The sequence below is a fragment of the Chiloscyllium plagiosum genome, unplaced genomic scaffold, assembly GCF_037043375.1.
Source record: "Chiloscyllium plagiosum isolate Xiang-an unplaced genomic scaffold, Cpla_swu_hap1 HiC_scaffold_8, whole genome shotgun sequence".
NCBI classification, from domain to species: Eukaryota; Metazoa; Chordata; class Chondrichthyes; order Orectolobiformes; family Hemiscylliidae; genus Chiloscyllium; species Chiloscyllium plagiosum.
This window is the reverse complement of record NW_028270146.1, coordinates 68,524,171-68,547,637: the sequence shown is the minus strand read 5'-3', so window position 1 is coordinate 68,547,637 and position 23,467 is coordinate 68,524,171. Positions and strand designations below refer to the sequence as shown.

General features: G+C 39.4%; 1 protein-coding gene across 6 annotated transcripts in view; it reads right to left on the bottom strand.

Moving 5' to 3' along the window:
* Nucleotides 1–23,467, bottom strand: part of mipol1 (mirror-image polydactyly 1) — a 414,430-nt gene that overhangs the window by 27,920 nt on the left and 363,043 nt on the right. The window lies entirely within an intron of this gene.

The following is a 23,467-nucleotide window of genomic DNA, read 5'->3' as shown; positions in this document are numbered from 1 at the left end:
AGACAAGTTAACTCTTCCTTTTTAAATTTGTGTACTTAAATTATTTATACAGTATATACTGTATGTCCTCATAGTGGTAACTGAAATAAGAATGTGTATAAGCTCCTTGTAGTTTCTTTTAATTAGAGTATTTCAGTTTAAACAAAAACAGCAGCACAACATCATGCATCAAACAAGATACAATGTTACTTTATTACACAACAATTGTTGAAAGTTATGCAGTAAGAACTGATAAAGTTATTGGCTAAAATATAGATACAAAGATTTAAATTCAATGAGGATAATAGTTATGTATAGGGATGAAAGTGTGATCAGTCTCTATATTATTGTGAATTTTATTTGATTGAAGATTCTCTTTCTGAAGTAGAGTCATTGAAGCATGGAGTCAGATTCAGCAACTGTGACTGGTTCTGTCATTGAATAATAAGAGTTTTCTTTTGTATGTGGACTTAATAGGTGTTATGACCAGTGAGGTTCTAGATGGGATATCTCAAACTGTTGGCTCCAGGATGAGGTAAAAGGTGAACTGGTTCCTTTGGCTGGCACTAATACAAACTCTCTTCAGATGGTCAGGACAACGTTAATTTTAAAATTTCCCTTATGGACATCTTTCTCTCAAACCAACATTAAATTGTTTTCTTGAATTAACAAGAGGGAGTGTATTAATTATCAAATTAGGGAAGGCAATGGACTGTTAATCCTGAGACCCAGATAATGTTCTGGGGATCTGGCTTCAAATGCCACCATTGCAGATGGTGGAATTTGAATTCAATAAATATTTGGAATTAGGGGTCTAATGATGACCATGAATCCATTGTTAATTGTCGGAAAAACTCATCTAGTTCACTAATATCCTTTCAGAAAGGAAATCTGCCATTCTTACCCAGACTTGCGGACACATGACTCTGGACCCACAGCAATGTGGTTGACTCTGAACAGTGCTCTAGGCAATTAGTGATGGGAGATTCTAGCCAGAGAATCCCTCATCATAGAGTCATAGAGATGTACAGCATGAAAACAGACCCTTCGGTCCAACTCGTCCATGCTGACCAGATATCCCAACCCAATCTAGTCCCACCTGCCAGCACAGAGCCCATATCTCTCCAAACCCTTCCTATTCATATATCCATCCAAATGCCTCTTAAATGTTACAATTATACCAGCCTCCACCACATCCTCTGGCAGCTCATTCCATACCCATACCACCCTCTGTGTGAAAACGTTGCCCCTTTGATCTCTTTTATATCTTTCCCCTCTCACCCTAAACCTATGCCCTCTAGTTCTGGACTCACGGACCACAGGGAAAAGACTTTGCCTATTTACCCTATCCATGCCCCTCATAATTTTGATAAACCTCTATAAGGTCACCCCTCAGCCTCCGACGCTTCAGGGAAAACAGCCCCAGCCTGTTCAGCCTCTCCCTGTAGCTCAAATCCTCCAAACCTGGCAACATCCTTGTAAATCTTTTCTGAACCCTTTCAAGTTTCACTACATCTTTCCGATAGGAAGGAGACCAGAATTGCATGCAATATTCCAACAGTGGCCTAACCAATGTCCTGTATAGCCGCAACATGACCTCCCAACTCCTGTACTCAATACTCTGACCAATAAATGAAAGCATACCAAACGCCTTCTTCACTATCCTATCTCCCTGCGACTCCACTTTGAAGGAGCTATGAACCTGCATTCCAAGGTCTCTGTTCAGCAACACTCCCTAGGACCTTACCCCCTTAAGTGTATAAGTCCTGCTAAGATTTGCTTTCCTAAAATGCAGCACATCGCATTTATCTGAATTAAACTCCATCTGCCACTTCTCAGCCCATTCGCCCATCTGGTCAAGATCCTGTTGTAATCTGACATAACCCTCTTCGCTGTCCACTAGCCCTCCAATTTTGGTGTCATCTTACTAATTGTACCTCTTATGCTTGCATCCAAATCATTTATGCAAATGACAAAACGTAGAGGACCCAGCACCGATCCTTGTGGCACTCCACTGGTCATAGGCCTCCAGTATGAAAAATAACCCTCCACCACCACCCTCTCTCTTCTATCTTCCTGTGAATGAATTCTTAAAACATGCAAGAACTAGTAATGCACACACAAACAGATGAGAAATAAGAGAGTACAAAAATAAAAAAAGATATCAGGATCTGTCTCTGAATTGATCATGAAGAAGGGACAGTTGAATGATATGGCCATTGTAGAGGATGTTACCAGTCGCGTTCATTTTTGTAGCTGAACAGTCAATTTTAAGATTCTTGGCTTTGTAAGTTGATTGAAACTGTTTTATTCTGATTCTTTTTGGCAGTGGCTGATTTAGAATGAGAGGGGTCTTCTTTATCTGTATTGCTGTCGTGCTGTTTTTAGACCCACATAGCACACTAGAACATCAGGTCATTAACACACACAGACCAGAGTTAAAGCTCACTTCTAACCCTGTACCTGTGAATTTTTGAAAGGGGGAAGTCACAAATATGTCCCTCAGCCACAGTGTTTTTATAACTTTCAGGTTCACAGTCTGAAATAATTCCAAGAGATTACAAATTCAGTTTGCACTTTTCATCCTTTGAAGCTTCATTGACACCATGGTAAGTTTATCATTCTACCTCTATCTCTATGCAGGCAACCTCTGAATTTACATCTACAGTTGCGGTCATGACGAGATGGAATAGTTTCAGGGAGTAAGTGAAAGGCCTTTTCTCTTACTGCTTCTGCTGGCACTCATGGTGAAAACTGTCTGGGTTTCTTTTTAGCAGAGCGAAAGGATGTCTGGGCACCTTGCTTAATAGCTTCTGGTATCAGAAAGAAAATTAGATTCTCACTTAGGCAAAAAATTTAGCAAAACTTTAGCTTTAAAGATTTCTTAAAACACTAATCAGATGAAGGTTATTGTGGTATTTTGTATATTTTTTTTACTTTATGGTTTCCTCATATGACTCTACTGAAGGTACAGCTTTTTTGAACTACTTTCAAAAGTCTTGCATCAGACACGACATAGATTCCGAGTTGAACAGTTAAACTGTGAAGAGTCTGGATACGTTGCCCACTTTCCAAACATAAGAAAGCAAAACCTTAGAACATTATAGCATATAAACAGAGTTTTGCATAAATATGCTAACTCTACATGTGGATCTTTTCTCCTTGGTGAACAAAAGGAATCAGAGCATGAGGAGCCCTTTGACTTCTCAAGCCTGCGCCGTCACATAAGATCATGATTGAACTGAACAGATTCTCAGCTCCACTTTACTGCCAGCCAGCTATAACCCTCAACTCCCTTGTAGAACAAACCTAAATGAATTAACTGACCAATCTTTAAATGTGCTCTGCAAGAGTGCTTTTAATCCATGTTAAAGATTAAGGACCCTCTAAGGGACAAAATTCCTCTTCATCTCCATCTTCGATTGAAAACACATTATTTTTAAACAGACAACATCTGCCACCTTGCCCTCATCAACCATCTTTGACACTTTCTCAAAGTTTTAAGAGACACAATCTTACCCACAGAAAGCAATGCTCCTTATCAATAATAAATTCAAACTTTTGCCAAATGTAAGTAAATCCTATCCCTAAGAATCTTCTCCAATAATTTTCCTACCACTGATGTAAGGCTTACCGGACTGTAATTTCAAGGAATAGCTCTGTTTCTCTTCTTAAACAAAGGAACAACATTGGCTATTCTCCAGTCCTTTGGGACCTCTTCTATAATTTAAGAGGACTTTAAGATTTGTACAAGCCCCAGCAATTACCTCATCGTCCTCCCTCAGCATTCTGGGATAGACTTTATCAGGTCCTGGGGACTCGTCCACACTAATGCTTTTCAAAATAACGAACACCTCCTCCTTTTTTAAATTGACATGCCCTAGAATATCAATATACCCTCTCGAGGTTTGCCATCCACCATATCCTTCTTCTTTGTGAATACTAATGCAGAGTATTCATTTTGGACTTCACCCAGTTAGTGAATTCTGTCTCTGCACTTTGGTAATTGTTCTTATTTAAGACACTAGTTTCAGTCTCAACTTTTCCATTCTCAAAATGAATATAAAATTAAATCATGCTACATTTGATCATCTGGAATTTAATAATTCAAGATTATTAATTAATTCTCTTATGGTACATTACAGCATCTAGACTATTCTAATCACTGGTTGGTTGTAATATGCATTGTTCTCAGAAGCTGTTGCATGTACTCTCTGTGAATTCATCCTCACTTTGGTTTGTCAATCTATACAAAGACTAAAATTGCTCACAATTCATGCACCTTTTCTTCAGCCTCCAATATTTCTCGATTTATACTCTATATCTATTATTAAGATCCTGTGAACTACTCCCACTATTTTCTCCTCGCTACTTCTTTTCTACACACAAACTGATTTCACATTGTGATCTTCTGAACCAAGATCCTTTCCCATTATTTACTGATTTCATTCTCTATAACCAAATGTACTCACCCAATTTTTCTTTTTAAAATTACCCCTTCAATATTTTAATTCCTAGCCTTGGTTAACTTGACACCTCTCATAATTACGATCATATCTAACCTATTTATTTCAGTTTGTGCTATCGATTCATTCATCGTGTTATGAATGCAGCATACCTCAGAAAAACAGCCTTTAATTCTGTCTTTATTCAAGCCACTTTTTCCTTCTATGACCTTACTTGGTCCTGCATTTTATGTTCTGTTCTATCCTGCTACACTCTGGTTATCATTCCCTCTATTGCTACCTTGCTCTGTTTACTTGTTCTTTGTCTCTAACTATTAAAATATACTCAAACTCTCCCCCCAATTATTTTACTTAAATCCCAAATGTCATAATTTGCCAGTACACTAAATAGCCATAGACCTACCAACCATAAGACTACTCTCTTATTAGACTCAACTTGTGGTGGTTTAACCTGTGGGAGATGGGGAGAGGGTGAGAAAGAAAGTCCTTCATAGTAACCTCAGCTGGTATGGAAATTGAACCTTTGCTGATGGCGTCAGTCTGCATCACAAATCAGTCATCCAATCAATTGAGCTAACTTACTCCCTTACCAGCACACTAGCTCTGGTTTAGTTCAAGTGAGGACCATCCCAACTGTACATTGGCAGTGAGTTAAAAGTGGAAGTAATGTAACAATTATCTATATGTCAGGGTCGGTATTAAGGGGAACAATCAAAAAAGAGAAATGTTTTGAAATGGAATTCTAGACCTTCCAGCCAAGGCAGTTAAAGACACCACCATTGTCAGGGTTAAGGAAGTTGGTTGTGGTGGTGTGGGGAGCAGGGGTGGTGGAACTGGTTGCACTATAGGACAGAATGAGAGATATCAATCTCTAGGAACTTGTCAGGCTGGCAATAGTTAACGAGTTGGGGAAATGCACAGGTCATGGAGGAAACCTGGCACCTAGCTTTGAGCTAAACCTTTCCACAATTCCACACCTGAGTAGAATGAGATTGACTGCCCGAACTCCAACATAAGATTTGGCCAAATGTGGCCAAATGACAAAATTCAAGTCAATGGGTGTGAACTGGCAAGTGGCAAATATCATTCACACCACACAAATATCAGGCAATAACTATCCCCTACAGGACATTATCAAGCCAGTTCTCTTTTGATATTCAATGGAATTACTACCCCAGATTCCCCACAACCAACATCCTGGGGTTACCATTGACCAGTGACTAAACTGGACAAACCATATTTAAAGGCTTAAACAGAAATTGGAGGCAATATTTTTACATAGACAATAGACAATAGGTGCAGGAGTAGGCCATTCTGCCCTTCGAGCCTGCACCACCATTCAATATGATCATGGCTGATCATCCTTAATCAGTATCCTGTTACTGCCTTATCTCCATAACCCTTGATTCAACAATCCTTGAGAGCTCAATTCAACTCTTTCTTAAATGAATCTAGAGACTGGGCCTCCACTGCCCTCTGGGGCAGAGCATTCCACACAGCCACCACTCTCTGAGTGAAGAGGTGTCTCCTCATCTCTGTCCTAAATGGTCTACCCCGTATTTTTAAACTGTGTCCTCTGGTTTGGCACTCACCCATCAGCGGAAACATGTTTCCTGCTGCCAATCCTTTCATAATCTTATATGTCTCAATCAGATCCCCTCTCAGTCTTCTAAACTCAAGGGTATACAAGCCCAGTCACTCCAGTCTTTCAGTGTAAGGTAATCCCGCCATTCCAGGAATTGACCTCGTGAACCTACGCTGCACTCCCTCAATAGCCAGAATATCTTTCCTCAAATTTGGAGACCAGAACTGCACACAGTACTCCAGGTGTGGTCTCACCAGGGCCCTGTACAGCTGGAGAAGAACCTCTTTGCTTCTATACTCAATCCCTCTTGTTAAGAAGGCCAGCATGCTATTAGCCTTCTTCATTACCTGCTGTACCTGCATGCTTACCTTCATTGACTGGTGTACAAGGACACCCAGATCTCTCTGTACTGCCCCTTTACCTAAATTGATTCCATTTAGGTAGTAATCTGCCTTGCTGTTCTTGCCACCAAAGTGGATAACCATACATTTACCCACATTAAACTGCATCTGCCATGCATCTGCCCACTCACCTAACTTGTCCAGGTCACCCTGTAATCTCCTAATATCCTCACCACATTTCACCCTGCCACCCAGCTTAGTATCATCAGCAAATTTGCTAATGTTATTGCTAATACCATCTTCTATATCATTAACATATATTGTAAAAAGCTGCGATCCCAGTACTGATCCCTGCGGTACCCCACTGGTCACTGCCTGCCATTCAGAAATGGAGCCGTTTATCACTACTCTTTGTTTCCTATCAGCCAACCAACTTTCAATCCAAGTTAGTACTTTTCCCCCAATACCATGCGCCCTAATTCTGCTCACTAACCTCCTATGTGGGACTTTATCAAAAGCTTTCTGAAAGTCCAGGTACACTACATCTACTGGATCTCCCTAGTCCATCTTCAGAGTTACATTCTCAAAAAATTCCAGAAGATTAGTCAAGCATGATTTCCCCTTCATAAATCCATGCTGACTCTGACCTATCCTGTTACTATTATCCAGATGTGTCATAATTTCATCCTTTATAATAGACTCCAGCATCTTTCCCACCACTGAGGTCAGACTAACTGGTCTATAATTTCCTGTTTTCTCTTTCCCACCTTTTTTAAAAAGTGGTACAACATTAGCTACCCTACAATCCGCAGGAACTGATCCCGAATCTATCGAACTCTGGAAAATAATCACCAATGCATCCACAATTTCTCGAGCCACCTCCTTCAGTACCCTGGGATGTAGACCATCAGGCCCCGGGGACTTATCAACCTTCAGACCTAACAGTCTCTCCAACACCAATTCCTGGCAAATATAAATTCCCTTAAGTTCAGGTCCTTCAGACACTGTTACCTCAGGGAGATTGATTGTGTCTTCCCCAGTGAACACAGATCTGAAGTACCAATTCAATTCTTCTGCCATTTCTTTGTTCCCTGTAATATACTTCCCTGTTTCTGTCTTCAAGGGCCCAATTTTAGTTTTAACCATTTTTTTGCCTTTCACATACCTAAAGAAACTTTTACTATCCTCCTTTATATTATTGGCCAGTTTACCTTTGTATCTCATTTCTTCTCTGCGTATTTCCTTCTTAGTAATCCTCTGTTGTTCTTTAAAAGCTTCCCAGTCCTCCGTTTTCCCACTTATCTTTGCTATGTTATACTTTTTCTGTTTTAACTTTATATGTTTCTTAACTTCCCTCGTCAGTCACGGCCACCCATGCCTCCTCCGAGGATCTTTCTTCCTTTTTGGAATGAACTGATCCTGCAACTTCTGCATTATACACAGAAATATTCGCCATTGTTCTTCCACTGTCATCCCTGCTAAAGTATTGCACCATTGAACTTTGGCCAGCTCCTCCCTCACAGCTCCATAGTTCCCTTTATTCAACAGAAATATTGTCACTTCCGATTGTACCCTCTCCCTCTCAAATTGCAGATTGAAACTTATTGTATTATGGTCACTACTTCCCAATGGCTTCTTCACTTCGAGGTCCCTGACCAATTCTGGTTCGTTGCCCAATACCAGATCCAGAATTGCCTTCTCCCTGGTCGACTCCAGCACCAGCTGTTCTAAGAATCCATCTCTGAGGCACTCCACAAAGTCTCTTTCTTGAGGTCCAATACCATCCGGATTCTCCCAGTCTACCTGCATGTTGAAATTCCCCAAAACAACTATAGTAACATCTTTGCGACAGGCCAATTTCAGCTCCTGATTTATCTTACATCCAACATCCAGACTACTGTTTGGGGGCCTGTAGATAACTCCCAAGAGGGTCTTTTTACCCTTAGTATTTCTCAGCTCTATCCACACTGACTCTACATCCCCTGATTCTAGGTGCCCCCGCGCAAGGGACTGAATATCATCCCTTACCAACATGGCCACCCCACCCCCTCTGCCCGTCAGTGTGTCCTTACGATAGCACGTGTAGCCTTGAATATTTATTTCTCAGGCCCTGTCCACTTGAAGCCGCGTCTCAGTTATCCCCACAATATCGTATCTGCCAATTTCCAAAAGAGCCTCAAGCTCATCCATCTTATTTCTAATGCTTCGTGCATTCATGTATAGTATTTTTAATTTGTTACTGCCCTCACCCTTCCCATCAACTCCTTTTTCACTCAACCTTACAGCATGATCCCTTTCTGAGTTTTCTGCCTCATTGATAGAATTGTCTTTCTTGACTTCCCTTGTTCTAACTTTCCCTCCAATTTCCTTCTTAAACATCCAGTTTGTCCCCCCCCCGCTACTTAGTTTAAACGTAGCTGTGTTGCAGTAGCAAACCTGCCTGCCAGAATGCTGGTCCCTAACCTCTTAAGGTGCAGACTGTCTGTCTTGTAGAATTTATGCTTACCACAAAACATACCCCAGTGATCCAAGAATTTAAATCCTTGCTTCCTGCACCAGTTCCCCAGCCACACGTTCAAGTACATTATCTCCCTGTTTCTGGCCTCACCAGCCCGAGGAACTGGAAGCAAACCGGAGATAACCACCTTGGACGTCCTGCTTTTCAGCCAGTGGTTCATATGTGGAATGAACTTCCAGAGGAAGTAATGGATGTGGGTACAGTTACAACATTTAAAAGACATTTAGATAAGTAGGTGATTAAGAAATATTTAAAGGGATATGGGCTAACTGCAGGCAGGTCAGACTACTTCAATTCGGAATTATGGGAGGCAAGGACTGTTTGGACCAAAGAAGGAGGAAAATCGACGTTTCGGGCAAAAGCCCGAAATGTCGATTTTCCTGCTCCTCGGATGCTGCCTGACTTGCTGTGCTTTTCCAGCACCACACTCTCGACTCTAATCTGCAGCATCTGCAGTCCTCACTTCCGTCTGGTTGGATCAAAGGGTCTGTTTCTGTGATGTATTACTCTATTACTCACTGTTCCTGCATTTATCTGTCAGTTATGCTGGATATGATTAGAACTGTAAATCATCACCTGTAAAATGAGCATCCAGAGTTGGGGTGAGCTGTTGATTATGAAAATAATGATTTGAAAGGACATTTCAGAATCCATAGTAGCCGATACTCTTTGGCCATATTGTCAATATGTGGCTTGATAAAAAGCGTCATAGAATACCTTGAGGACACTGCATGAAATCTTGGGTCAGCTGGTGGGCGCTGGGGGAGGGGGCAGTGCTGGCCTCATGGTGTTATTACTAAGTTATGATTCCAGAAATCTAGGTAATATTTTGGGGACCTGGGTATGATTAAAGTTTTTTTTTAAATCTTCAATTAGAAGTCCAATGATGCCCATGAAACCATTGTCAATTAGAAACAGGTAATAAATGATGGCTTAGCCAGTATGCCCATATCCTGTAAAATGAATTTAAAAATCTGGAATATTCTAATCAATTCTACGCACACTTGAAGAAAGCTGCGAGGGTGCAGAAAGGATTCACAAGTATAATTTCAGAGGTGAGGGGTTTCAGTTGCATGGATTAATTGGCTGTTCCCTTGGAGAAGAAAAGGTTATAAGAAAATTTGACTAAGGTTTTCAAAATTGTGGGATGCCTGGCTATGGGTTAAGGCAAAGCAGTATCCACTGGCAGAAGGCCCAAAAACAAAAAGGCGTTGATTTAAAGTGATTGGCAAAAGAACCAATGATGACATAATAAAAAAAAATTTCAAGTGGCATTTTGTGAGGATATGGAACACTTTGCACAAGAGCATGATAGAGATAGATTCAGAAAAGGCCTCCAGAAAAGATTCAGATAAATCTGAAGTGAAAAATTTGCGGGTGATATTGAAAAGATGGGGAGTAGGATCAGATGAGTAGCTCATTTAGAGGACAAATATGGATATGATCAGCCAAATAGCCTCTTTCTTTGTTATAACCATTCTATGATTCTATGACAAGCATTCCAACCAATGCAAAAATATGCATTGATTTAGCTAATTTAATACATTTTGCTTGCATTCATAGTTTGCACTGAAACAAAGAAGATAGAAACCATAGTAGGAGTAATCCATTTGGTCCTTTAATATCCAACTCAGTATACTGTTCCGGCTTTCTTCCCATACCATTTGATCCTTTTAATCCTAAGACCTGTATGTAACTCCTTGAAAAAATTCAATGTTTTGGCCTCAACCACTTTCTGTGATAGAGAATTCTACAACACGCCAAACTCTGAGTGAAGAAGTTTCTCTTCCTTCCAGTCCTTAAATACCTAATCAGTATCCCTACCTCTGGTTCTGGACTGCCCAGTCATCAGTAAAATCCTTCCTGCATTTACCCTGTCTAGTCCTGTTAGAATTATATAGGTATCTATGAGATCTCCTCTCTTTCTTCTAAACTTCGTAAATATAGTCCACACAATAGGGAATCTAATCTAATCTAACTGATCCAACTCTCATCTTATGTCAGTCCTGCCATCCCAGGAATCAGTCTGGTAACCTTTTGTTGCACTCCCTCAATAGTTTAGCATCTTCGCACAGACAAAGAAGACAATACTGCACACAATTCTCAAGGTATAGTCTCACCAAGGCCATGTATAATTGCAGCAAGACACCTCTGCTCCTGTACTTGAATCCTCTTATTATGAAGACCAATATATCAGTTGTCTTCTTCAATGGCTGTTGCACCTACATGCACACTTTCAACAATTCCAATCTAGCAGTATTTAGACAATAATCTACCCTCCTGTTTTTGCCACTCACTCAACTAATCCAAATCACAGGGAAGCATCTTTGTATCCTTCTCACAGTTCACCCACCCACCCAGTTTTGTTCATCTACAAACTAGGAGATATTGTATTTAGTTCTCTAATCTAAATCATTACTATGTTTTGTGAATAGCTGGTATCTCGGCTCTGACCCCTGAGGTACCACACTAGTCACAGCCAGCCACTTGGAAAAAGATCCATTTATTCCTATTCTTTGTTTCCTATCTGCCAAACAGTTCTCCATCCATGTCAGTACACTATTCCCGATCCCATTCACTCTAATTTTATCTGCGAAACACTTCTGTTGAACCTGATTGAGAGCGTTCCGAAAATCCGAGTAAATGACATCCACTGGTTTCCCTTACCAACACTACTAGTTATTGACTCAAAAGTACCAGTAACTTGTCAAAAATAATTTCCCTTTCATAAATCCATGCTGACTCTGTCCAATCCTGTCAGTGTTGAGTAACCTCTCAGCTATTTTAGGCTTTCCTAACAGATTCTTGCATTTTCCTTACGACATTTGTCAGGCTAACTGGTCTATGATTCACAATTTTCTATATACCTCATTTTAAAAACAGTTAGGACCACTAGCTCCCCTCCAATCCATACAAATCCATCCCAAAGTCTATGGAATCTTGAAAGAAGAGCACAAATGCATCCATTATTTCTCGGGTCACTTCCTTAAGTACTCTGGGATGTAGATCCTCAGGTCCTGAAGATTTATTGACCTTTAATTCCATCAGTTTCCCCAACACCATTTCCCTTCAGTTCCTCCTCTCACTAGACTCTGTATTCCCCTACATCTTTGAGACATTGTGTCCTCCTTAGTGAAGAATGACTAAAATACAGATTTAATTGTCATCTCTTTGTTCCCCATTATAACCTCCCTTGTTTCTGACTGCAAGGGACTAATGTCTTCACTAATCTTTCTTTTCTTCGCATACCTGGAAAAGCTTTCACAATCAGTTTGCACGAACCTTATAAGGAGACTCTCGGACTCTATTTTTCCATTTTACATCTCTTTCTCCTCCTTTGCTGAAATCTAAACTGCTCCAATTCCTCAGGTCTGCTGCTTTTTTTGGATTAATTTAAAGGTCCCTTCCTTGGATCTAATACTATCCCTAATTTCCCTTGTTAACCATGTTCATGCCACCTTTCCTACTTTATTTTTATATCAGACAGGAATGAACAATTACTGCAGTTTCTCCTTGCAATCTTTAAATGTTTGCTTTTGCCTGTCCACTAATCAACCAGTGAAGTAATGTTGCCCAAGTATCATAGCTAGCTTGCATTTCATACCATCATAGTTTCTTTTGTTTAGGGTCAGGATTCTAGTCTCTGAATCATCTACATCACTACTCATCTTAATAAAGAATTCTATCATATTATGGTCTCTCTTCCACAAGGGGCCTTGCACAGCTGGATTGCCAATTATCCCTTTCTGATTATACCATACCCAGTTTGAATGGCTTGAATTCATTAGTTCCCTGGAGAAAGTGAGGTCTGCAGATGCTGGAGATCAAAGTTGAAACTTTATTGCTGGAACAGCACAGCAGGTCAGGCAGCATCCAGGGAACAGGAGATTCGACGTTTCGGGCACAGGCCCTTCTTCAGGAATGTGGCCTCCTCTATATTGGGGAAACAGGCCGCCTACTTGCGGAGCGATTCAGAGAGCACCTCTGGGCCACCCGGACGAACCAACCCAACCAACCTGTAGCACAGCATTTCAACTCCCCCTCCCACTCCACCGAGGATATGCAGGTCATTGGACTCATCCACCGCCAAACCACAACAACCCGACGGTCGGAGGAGGAGCGTCTTATCTTCCGACTGGGAACCCTCCAACCGCAGGGGATGAACTTGGACTTCACCAGTTTCTTCATCCCCCCTCCCCCCACCTTGTCTCAGCCGGATCCCTCCAGCCCGGCACCGCCTTCCTGACCTGCAGTCTTCTTCTTGACCTCTCCGCCTCCATCCTACTCCGACCTATCACCCTCACCTTGACCTCTTTCCACCTATCACATTTCCAACGCCCCTCCTCCAAGTCCCTCCTCCCTACCTTTTATCTTCTCCTGCTGAACACTCTCTGCTCATTCCTGAAGAAGGGCCTGTGCCCGAAACGTCGAATCTCCTGTTCCCTGGATGCTGCCTGACCTGCTGTGCTGTTCCAGCAATAAAGTTTCAACTTCATTAGTTCCCTAACTTATTGATCCAAAAAGCTATCCTTTACATACTTCAGGAATTCCTCTTGTATGGTATTGTTACTGACCAGTTCTATCCAATCTATATGCAGATTAAAGTTGTTTATTATTACAGCTGTACATTTATCTTTAATTCCCTGTTGAAATACTTTCCCACCATTGACAATTGTTTGGGAGTTCATATACAAATCTCACTGTCATTTTCTGCCCCTTGGTATTTCTAAGTTCTACCCACACAGGTTCCATTTCACTAAAACTAATGTCCTCCATCACTATTGCAGGAATTTTCTCTTTAACTAGCAATGCAACCACACCTACTTTTCCTTTATGTCTGTCTTTCCATAAAACTGAGTACTTCTGGATAATCAATTCCCACCTCTAGTCACCCTGCAGCCATGTCTCTGAAATCCCAAATATATCATATCTATTTATATCTATCTGCATGACTAACTCATCCACTTTATTATGAATGCTCCACACATTAAAAAAACAAAGCTTTAGGGTTTGTCTTTTCAACACTTAGTCCTGTAGGAAGAATAGCAATGACTGGAAAATAGGATGGTGCAGAATGATCAGCATTTCCACTTTTTAAATACTTTCTGTATGAATGATAGGAACAGTGGACAGTAACTAGGAAGTTAACATCGGAAAGAAGAAGGACTGGGACCACTTTGCTGGTACAAATATAGGCCTGATTTGTGCTAGGAAAGCTGTGAAGGCTAAATTGCATCACAGTGAAATTTGATGTATAACTAAAATGTATTATGAGCACAGATTGCCAATGATTGAAGTTGCATCAGCTCCTAATTTCTGTGCTCAGGCTTGTTTCAGGCTACCAAAGTAACATGAACCAACCTACAGTACATCAATGAACGAAGGAGGTGACTAATTCAATGTGTACCAAAGGAACAAACATATTATTTCTCCATGAACTAACAGCATTAAGAGGACTTTAAGGATTCTGCCATTTCAAAAAAAAGGCAAAGTGAAATCTGAGAGGCTTTCACTTACTTTAGTATTGGGTATCCTAATTACAATGTTTCATGCCTTTTATGGTGCTAGATGAAAGAAGGAAAGCCAGGAACGCCAAGTCCACAGACACTAATTCACACCAATCATCACAATCCTTGAACCACATTGACAGGTTTTGGTGCAGTTATCTTCCAAACTGCATAAAGAATTGACTCCATACTACAATTCAGCTGGGAATCAGAAATAGTGGATTTGCCACAAGGATAAATGCAATCTCCCTGTTTTCCAGAACTAAAATGGTCAGCAACTATCAAGGCCACATGTGTCAAAAAACTGTGAACAGATCTAACTGGTTCACAGCTCTAGTTGCATCCTTCCAGAATGTTGCATATTGTAACATTCAGAATTCCTCTCAGTCCCAAATAAAAGAACCTTTCTCTGCTGGATCTCTACCAAGAGAACACTAAATGACCATCACTAAAAGGGGCATTTCTGCTGACCTAGCATAACTGTCCTTTGACGCAGCCAAAGAGAACAGCTATATTCAAATATTACCATAGCCTATCCAGAGCTTATGCTCCTATCATTTTCTCTCTCTTTCATTGTGCTTCCTAATGTGGACAAGCTAAAAAAGTGCATTCAAATTACTTTAATAAACTCTGTTTGTTTAATCAAACAAAATTTAACTCCCTTTTCAAATTATCAATGCATCATAGAACTCCAACAAGCACAGTTTCATTTTTAGCAGGGGTACTGAATCTTTGCTTAAATTCCAATTTGTAATTATTCTTGTTTTGATGTAGTTGTAGGAACACATTTTTGATTTAATCCTATTAAATCTACCTTTTAGCAAACATACTTACATTACTGTACAATCATGACTGATCACAGGCTAACATGTCCTCGCAAGTCCAAGTGGCATTTCGTCAGAACATGATAGTGGTTATGAAAAGGCTGAAGCTACGAAAAGAAAATTCTGTAGTTCTAAGTGGTGAACAGTTTTCATTTTGAATAGTAGCTGTACTCATTCGCTCTCTGTGTTGACTGCAATCTGACACCAACCACATTCTGAATTGTTTGGACTGCATCATGGTGTATCTGAACTGAAGAATGGGATTTGGCCATTTACCTAGTGTTTGTTGGAAAACAGGGATGGAAGTGCAATATTTGCACTGCACCAGGAAGCCATATCAGCCCAGTGGTCAAGGAGTGACTCTCCTACCTCAAACTAAATGATGAACAGTGTGTTGGGTACCTCCAATTGACATCTTCACTGAAATCTGCACTGTTCACAGCCACAAATTTAGCCTTAAGGCAGAGTGAGGATGACAGTGCCATTTTCTCTGAAGGTAGCCACGCTCATTAACTTTTACTCATTTGGCTTTTCCTAGGTTGGAGCATGCAATCTTAAGGGACAGTAAGTTTGCTATCTACTGTTGCATTAGGAAGAATATGTTTAATTCACTCTTGCCATAAATAAGGAGGCAAAGTGATAACATGGCTCTGAGAATTGTAGGCTTCTCCATGGTGCAGTGTGCAAGTGCATGCAATTGCTTTACAGGTAATGCATCTCAACTTTGGCTTGGGCTGGTACCAAATTCTGGAACTGTTTTACAAAACAGCACTTGAGCAACAATGATGCTTTCCTTTCAAAGTAGAACCAACCTGTATGCACAACTAGTTGTACAAATAGAAACATGTTTCAAGGACAATTAACTACATTAACCAAAACTCAAAGTGCAATTTAATATGTACATCTAAACTGCAACTGTAACGTAATTGAAAAACACAAGAGTATGATTAAAAAGTCGTAAGTGCAAAAATGATTGATTTGGTTTCAAATAGCTCCAGAAGGAGTGGTTTGAGATTCCCTACAGAAGGCACACTGACTGTGCTTAAAAGTCAAAGTATAAATCTGATTGAAGTCAAACTGAGTAATTCTCGGGATCCTTTGGCTTTCCAGAGCACCTTTTAAATCACATGTAGATGTATAAAATTTACCTTTTCTATCAGCACACTAAAATCATTTAAACCCAAATGACTAGGGATGGAGCTCCACCAAGCATGTAAATACACATACGCCAAAGTCTCCTTTGAAAGAATTCAAATTGGAAGAATATAAATAAGGTACTGTAAATCTCACCAACAGCTACAATTTAAATGCAACCTAAATTGTATTTTAAGTAATTTACATGGGATAATCGTCTTAATTCTTTTTGCTAAATATATTAATCACTCTCATTGTCATTAATTTCAACATCTTAGACATGTAGTAGTATACTATATATGCTATGTCACTCTGAAATGCTCTAGCCTGTGAATCCATTATCGGTTATTTCCCACTTTGGTTTCTAAGCAATGGTGTTTATGTACACATTGTCACTTTGTCCTGTGGCTTTTTAATTAGCTGAAATAGGCTGTCATTTAAACAGGAGGAAATCAGTTTTTATTTGATATTGGTCACTAATATTTGAGATAGGCTGTGACTGTCTAATTAAATGCAAAATGTAAAGAATGACAATTCAGCAGTGATGACAAAATCTATGAAGAATTGGTTAACCACAGAACAACAGGTTTTCCTTTCTAAACATCTTGTGCAATATTTGCAGGAAAGGTTAAGGATTATGAATTGTTTCACTTTAGGCCATTTTGAATAAAGCTAAATGCATTTCAACTGATCAGTAACACCCAAAGTTACTGATTAACATTTTTCATCTGATAGCTAATCAATGGCACTACATGGAGACCAGACTCCACACTGAACTGACCCCTTTCCTAAAAGCAATGACTTGACAAATATTTACTCACAACAAAGGCATTTTTACCCTTTATCAAGTTGTGCGTAAAAGTACTTTTTAAAAAAACTTATCTTTTCTTTTCTCTAAACAAATAATAAGTATGCATTTTATATATGGAATCGTGTAAGAATGAAAAATTCAACACCAGCTTACTTATAACAGCTTGGATTAAATTAACCTAGTTATCCAAGAGAATATACATTTAATTATTGCAATTAATTATATCACAGTACAGCAAAATGTGGCCTCTTTATACATTCAGGTTACAATAAATTTAAACATTAATTAAGGAGGAGATGATAGTTTAGGGGAATTTACCCAATGAAGCTTCATTGCAGACTTTTGAATAATGACATTTCCTTCTTTCTCTGTGCCATGCTGCTTATTGCTTACCTGCTTCTATCGCATTATTCTCAGTTACACATTATGTTATAGCACAAAACATGCCATAATAGACTGTATGTTAGCTGACTTAGCCAAGTTCTGTTCATTACTTAACTGTTGTGAGTGCTGCTGTTGTATCCTTCATCTAAAGGTAAGTTTTAAAAGTTGAAGTTCATGCTGCCCAAGTTAATTATTGTAGCTATACAGATCAATTAATCCAAAACATGTTCATGTAAATTCCAAATAGTGCGTGTAACTCATTTTCTACTTGCATATAAAAAGTGCACTTAACATTACGAATTTCTAGGCTTGATACCACAGCTAAATTGACACATTGGCTTAGATCTTCTGATTCATGACACAACTATTCTGATCATAGGAAAAACTTTCAATTACACACCCAATGGCTTTTTACAGTTAGTCTTTTGATGCTGGCCAGTCCCTGAAACCTCCATTATAAAAAAAAGGTAGGACTTGATACAGTGCCGGGGAAACAATACCATAGTCCACATCACCCTGCAAGATGGTAGCAACTGGCAGCATAAAAATTTAAACTGTCAGTTAAGTTTAATCTAATATTCTCCCCATTTTTCAGTTATTACATAGCTTACATGTTTTATGTTTTCTTGAAAGAACTAACTACATTCTTATTTCATAATTCTAAGTGTTTTGCTGACGAAGGCATCTTTTGAAACTCATTGTCTTGCACTCATCAGGATAATTCACAAGAATATAAATTCAAGGGGAAAATTAAAATTCATGCTGCATGACATAAGAATATCAATTAACTGGCAAGAAGACTCTGATTGGTGCAGGCATTTTAAACAAGACATGGCAGTAAACTTTCAATCATCATTAATTGATTCATTCTCCATACCAATGCCTCTACTAATCAGAGTTCACTTGCCAACCACTCAACACACTCCTCGCATGCAGTATAAATTATGAGTTTTCCCATTAATTCTTGTGTGTTGCCCTGATGAATGCAAGCTGAAAAACTTCAGCAAAATGCATATCTTGTCCAGCAAGTTCTATATTATCAAATTCTAAATGTAATGAGTTTCTTTCCTGTTTAATATTCAATGATATTAAATGATTCTTAGTGAGTGGGTATGGCGATAGCAGGGCAAAATATGCGGGGATAGGTTGGGATCTCAGTATGGAGGCACCTCAGTCAACAGACTTGGAGATAGATGGCGGTGGATATGGTGACAGGTACTTATTAGGTTGGCAGGTTGTTCATGAATACTTAGGTGGGTGGTGTGTTGGTAGGTGGGTGGACTGGTAGTTTAGCAGATAGCTATGTAGCATGTTCGCTTGACTGGTGGGTAGAGTGCTCAGGGGCAGGTGGGGTAGGAAAGAAGTAACAGGTGAATGTAAGTTGTAAGGTATGTTGGTCAGAAGATGTGCTGGGTTGGGGGAAATTCAGCAGCGAGATTGGGGTCAGGAGTGGGGTTGGGTATGGGGAGTTGTGGCTGGACTATACCTGTCCTGTCAGTTTTAATGAATTATGCACATATATGCTCCTGTATACCCTTTAGAGTAATACTCTTTATTTAATATTGTCTCTCGGTGTTCTATCAAAATGTATCATCTCACATCGGAGATTCTTTTTGTGAATAACGAGGTGTCAGAAGATGTGATAGGATCAAGTTGTGCAAAGATCTGGACATGAGAAGAGTCAGGTTTTGGGTGGTTGCTGGAGGTTTCTGAGAAGTCAGTACTGAATCAGTGGGTTTGAGGGAGATGGTAGTGTCAGTTTTATAGTAACACTGGAGTTAGGAGTAAGTTTTAGTCTCTCTAATTTTTCCTGGATGGCTATTCAGTTCAGTGTATTGGAGTCCTTCAAAGTCCAGACTTTAATTGTGAATTGGATGCATTTCCAAAGGGTTCTGGGCACCAGATAATTGGCCATCAGGTGTTTAAAAGTGCAAGGTAATTGCATTACAATTAAGTATATTGGGTCTTCTGAACTATCCTGACACACCTAGCTGATGTGCATTGCTGGAATGATTGAAAGATCTGAACCATAATGCTCTGATAACGTTTACACATCAGATTATTGCTCTGGTGACAATACTAGATGGAAAATCTTTGTATTGGCTTCCAAACGATGACAGCTGCAATGCATGCTGCCATTGCTCAGATTTCAGATCCAATAGCTCACCATGAATTATCCATTTCACTGAAAATGGGTCAGCAAACTAATTGGAATCATGGCACCTACAGTTGATATGCCTAATACTTACATTTCTCATGTCAGACCTCTGAATAACCAGAAAACCATGCAGTAGAATATAAGAAGTGACACCAGGTTATTCAGGAAAAAGAATTCCATATGGGAGGCGATACATTTTCATAGAACATGGAGAGACAACATTAAATAAAGAATACTACTCTAAAGGGTATGCAGGAACAGAGAAACCTGGGTGTATGCATGCATAAGTTATTAAAAGTGACAGGATAGGTAGAATACACCATTACTAAAGTATACAGCATCCTATGCTTTATTAATAAGGGCATTGGACACAAGAGCAGGTAGGTTAAGCAGAATCTGTATAAGATACTAGTTAGACCTTGAAACTTTATTGCTGGAACAGCACAGCAGGTCAGGCAGCATCCAGGGAACAGGAGATTCGACGTTTCGGGCACAGGCCCTGGAAGGGCCTGTGCCCGAAACGTCGAATCTCCTGTTCCCTGGATGCTGCCTGACCTGCTGTGCTGTTCCAGCAATAAAGTTTCAACTTTGATCTCCAGCATCTGCAGACCTCACTTTCTCCTACTAGTTAGACCTTAGCTGGAATGCCATGTATAGTTCTAGGTGCAACATTTAGGAAGGATTTGGATGCATTGGAGAGACTAAAGAGGTTTACAAGAAGGTTACCAGGGACGAGAAACTTCAGTTATGAAGATAGATTGATGAAACTGCTACTGTTTACCTTTCAGAGGAGAAGGCTAAGCAGAGATTTGATTGAAGTTTTCAAAATCATGAGAGGTCTGGACAGAATAGGCAAGGGGAACAGTTCCTGCTCATAAATTTATCAAGAATGAGAGGGGACACATTTAAAATGATTTGTAAAAGTAGTAGATGTAGTGTGTGAAGAAACATTTTCATTTAGTAAGTGGTTTGCATCTAGAATGCACAGCCTGGAGGCATGGTAGAAGCAGACTCAATTGAGGCATTCAAGAGGGCATTAGATTATTTAAATAGACATAATGTGCTGGGTTATGAGGAGTCAATGTGAGAATGGAACTAAGTCGTGATATTCATTTGGAGAACTGGTATAAACTTGTTGGGCCAAATGGCTTTTTTCTGCACTGCAACAATTCCATGAAACTACTACTCAGAAAGAGATGCTTGTGTGCGAAACAGAAGCAAACTAAAAAATGGTATTTTGGCTTGTCACAGTGTCACAGCACAGAACAGGCTCTTCACTCTATCGAGTCTGCACTAACCTACCCACACTAATAAAAAATAATTATTTTAATAGTAAAACACCCAAACAAGGAGCAGATTAGGAGTAGGCCATTCAACTCCTTGAGCTTACTCAACCATTTAATAAGATTGTGGCTGATCTGATTGTGACCACAAATCTGCATTCCCTTCTATCCTTAAAACCTTTCATTCTTTTGCTTGCCAAGAATCTATCCACCTCTACCTTAAGAATATTCAAAGATCATGCTTTCACTATCTTTTCAGGCAGAGTTCTAAAGACTCACATCTCTCAGAGACAAACGTTGCTTCATTTATGTTAAATGAGGGACTCCTTATTTTTAAAGAGTGTCTCTTAATTTAAGATTTTACCACAACAGAAAATACTGTCTCCCTATCCAATTTGTCAAGACTCCTCAGGGTCACATTGTTTCAATCAAGTCATCTTCTATTCTTTAAACTCCAACAAATACATGCTGAGTGTGTCCAATCTTTCCTCATAAGACAACCTATTTGTTTTAGATGCAGGCCCTGGTTAACCTTCTCAGAACTATTTCCATTACATTTACATCCTTCCTTAAATAAGGTGACTAATACTGTACACAGTACTCCAAATGTGATCTCATCAGTGTCCTGTATAACTGTAGCCGAAACTTTCTACTTTTGTATTCAAACCCCTCACAGCAAATTATAATATTAGATCAGCTTGCTTAATTACTTGCTCTGCATACTAACATTTTGCGATTCTTGCAATAGGACTCCAAGCCTCCCTGTATCTCAGAACTCTGCAATTTCTCACCACTTTGATTAGATGCTCTTTTATATTGTGTCTGCCAAAATAGGCAATTTCACACTTCCCTGCATGATCCTCCATTTGCCAGATTTTTGCCCACTCACTTGATCTATCTGCATACTTTTTTGATCTTGTTCGCTCCATTTAACTTATTTTTTCCCGATTTTGTGCTATCAGCAAATTTGGGTAACTAGATCTTCATCCAAATAATTTATATGAATTGCAAATATTTGAGATCTCAATACCAATCACTGTGGCATGCCACCCTTAATATCTTCTGAAAAATACCCATTTATGCCTACACCCTGTTTCTTGTTAGTCAACTACTCCATCAATCCTTTAATCAGACCAACATGTGACCCTCCTGCACCTAAGCTTTTATTTTCTGCAATAACCTTTGATGCTACATTTTATCAAATGCCCTCGAGACATTCAAATATAGTAAATCCAGCTGGAGGGCTTTTGTGGTGCAGTGATAGTGTTGCTACCCTTGAGCCAGGAGGCCAAGGTATAAATCCGACTCATTCCAGAAGTGCATAATACCAGTTCAAAAGGTTGATCAGAAAGTATCTAGTACATCCACTGGGTCCCCTTTATCCAGAACATGTTACTTACCCAAATAACTCTAATAAATTGGTTTAAAATGATTTCCCTTTCACAAAACAATGCTGACTCTGTCCCACTGCCTTGAAGTTACCCAAGTGTTTTGCTATTAACTTCTTTCAAATAATTTCTAAAATTGTCTCTATGACAGATGATAAATCAACTGGCCAGCAGTTTCCTGCTTTTAGTCTCCCTCCCTTTTTGAATAAAGAGGTTCCATCTGCACACAAGCCATTTCTTTTAAGACCCAAGTATGAGATCTATGAGAATTAAAACACTTGCCAAACCACAACTGCAACAAATTGTCCAGTACTGCTCTCTACTGATTATAACTTTTTTGTGTTCCATTTCCTGATTTATAGCTGCTTCTGGGATGTTACTTGCATCCTCTATAGTGAAGACTGTTCCCAGATTCAATTTATTTGCAGTCGTATTATTTTCCATTATTAATTATTATAGGACCAATGGTCACTTTGTCGAGTTTTCTTGCTTCATATATTTATAGAAATTCACACTGATTTTATATTGCTGATTAGCTTTCTCTCATACTCCTCTTTTAGTCTCCTTATTCTTTCATTCTTTGAAACTTCCTATATTCTATCCAATCTTCTGCCCTGCCACTTGTCTTTGCACAATTATAGATATTCTTAATCAAACTGTTATGCCATATGTTAGGAGCAGGTGAGACAATAACCTGGGCCCTTTTTCTTTTAATTTGATACTACCTTTAGCCTTTCTAGTTAACTCCAGATGATTGATTTGTTCTTTGGAATATTTCTTTCTCATCAGAAACGTTCTATTCTCTGTATTCTAATGTACTCCCTTAAATGTTTGCCATGAAATCCCTATTGACCTACTTTTTAGCCTTTTTGGCCAATTCATTTCAGTTAGATCTGGATTCAAGCCCTAATAATTGGCCTTATTTAAATATTAAAAATATCTTGAATCCGCTCCTCTTTACTGAAGGTGATATTCTATCACATTATGGCCACTGCTATTGATGGTTGACTTCATTGTGAGATCATTAATTAATCGTATCTCATTACGTAATTCCAGCGTGAGTACAGCTTGCTCTCCAGTTGACTCCAG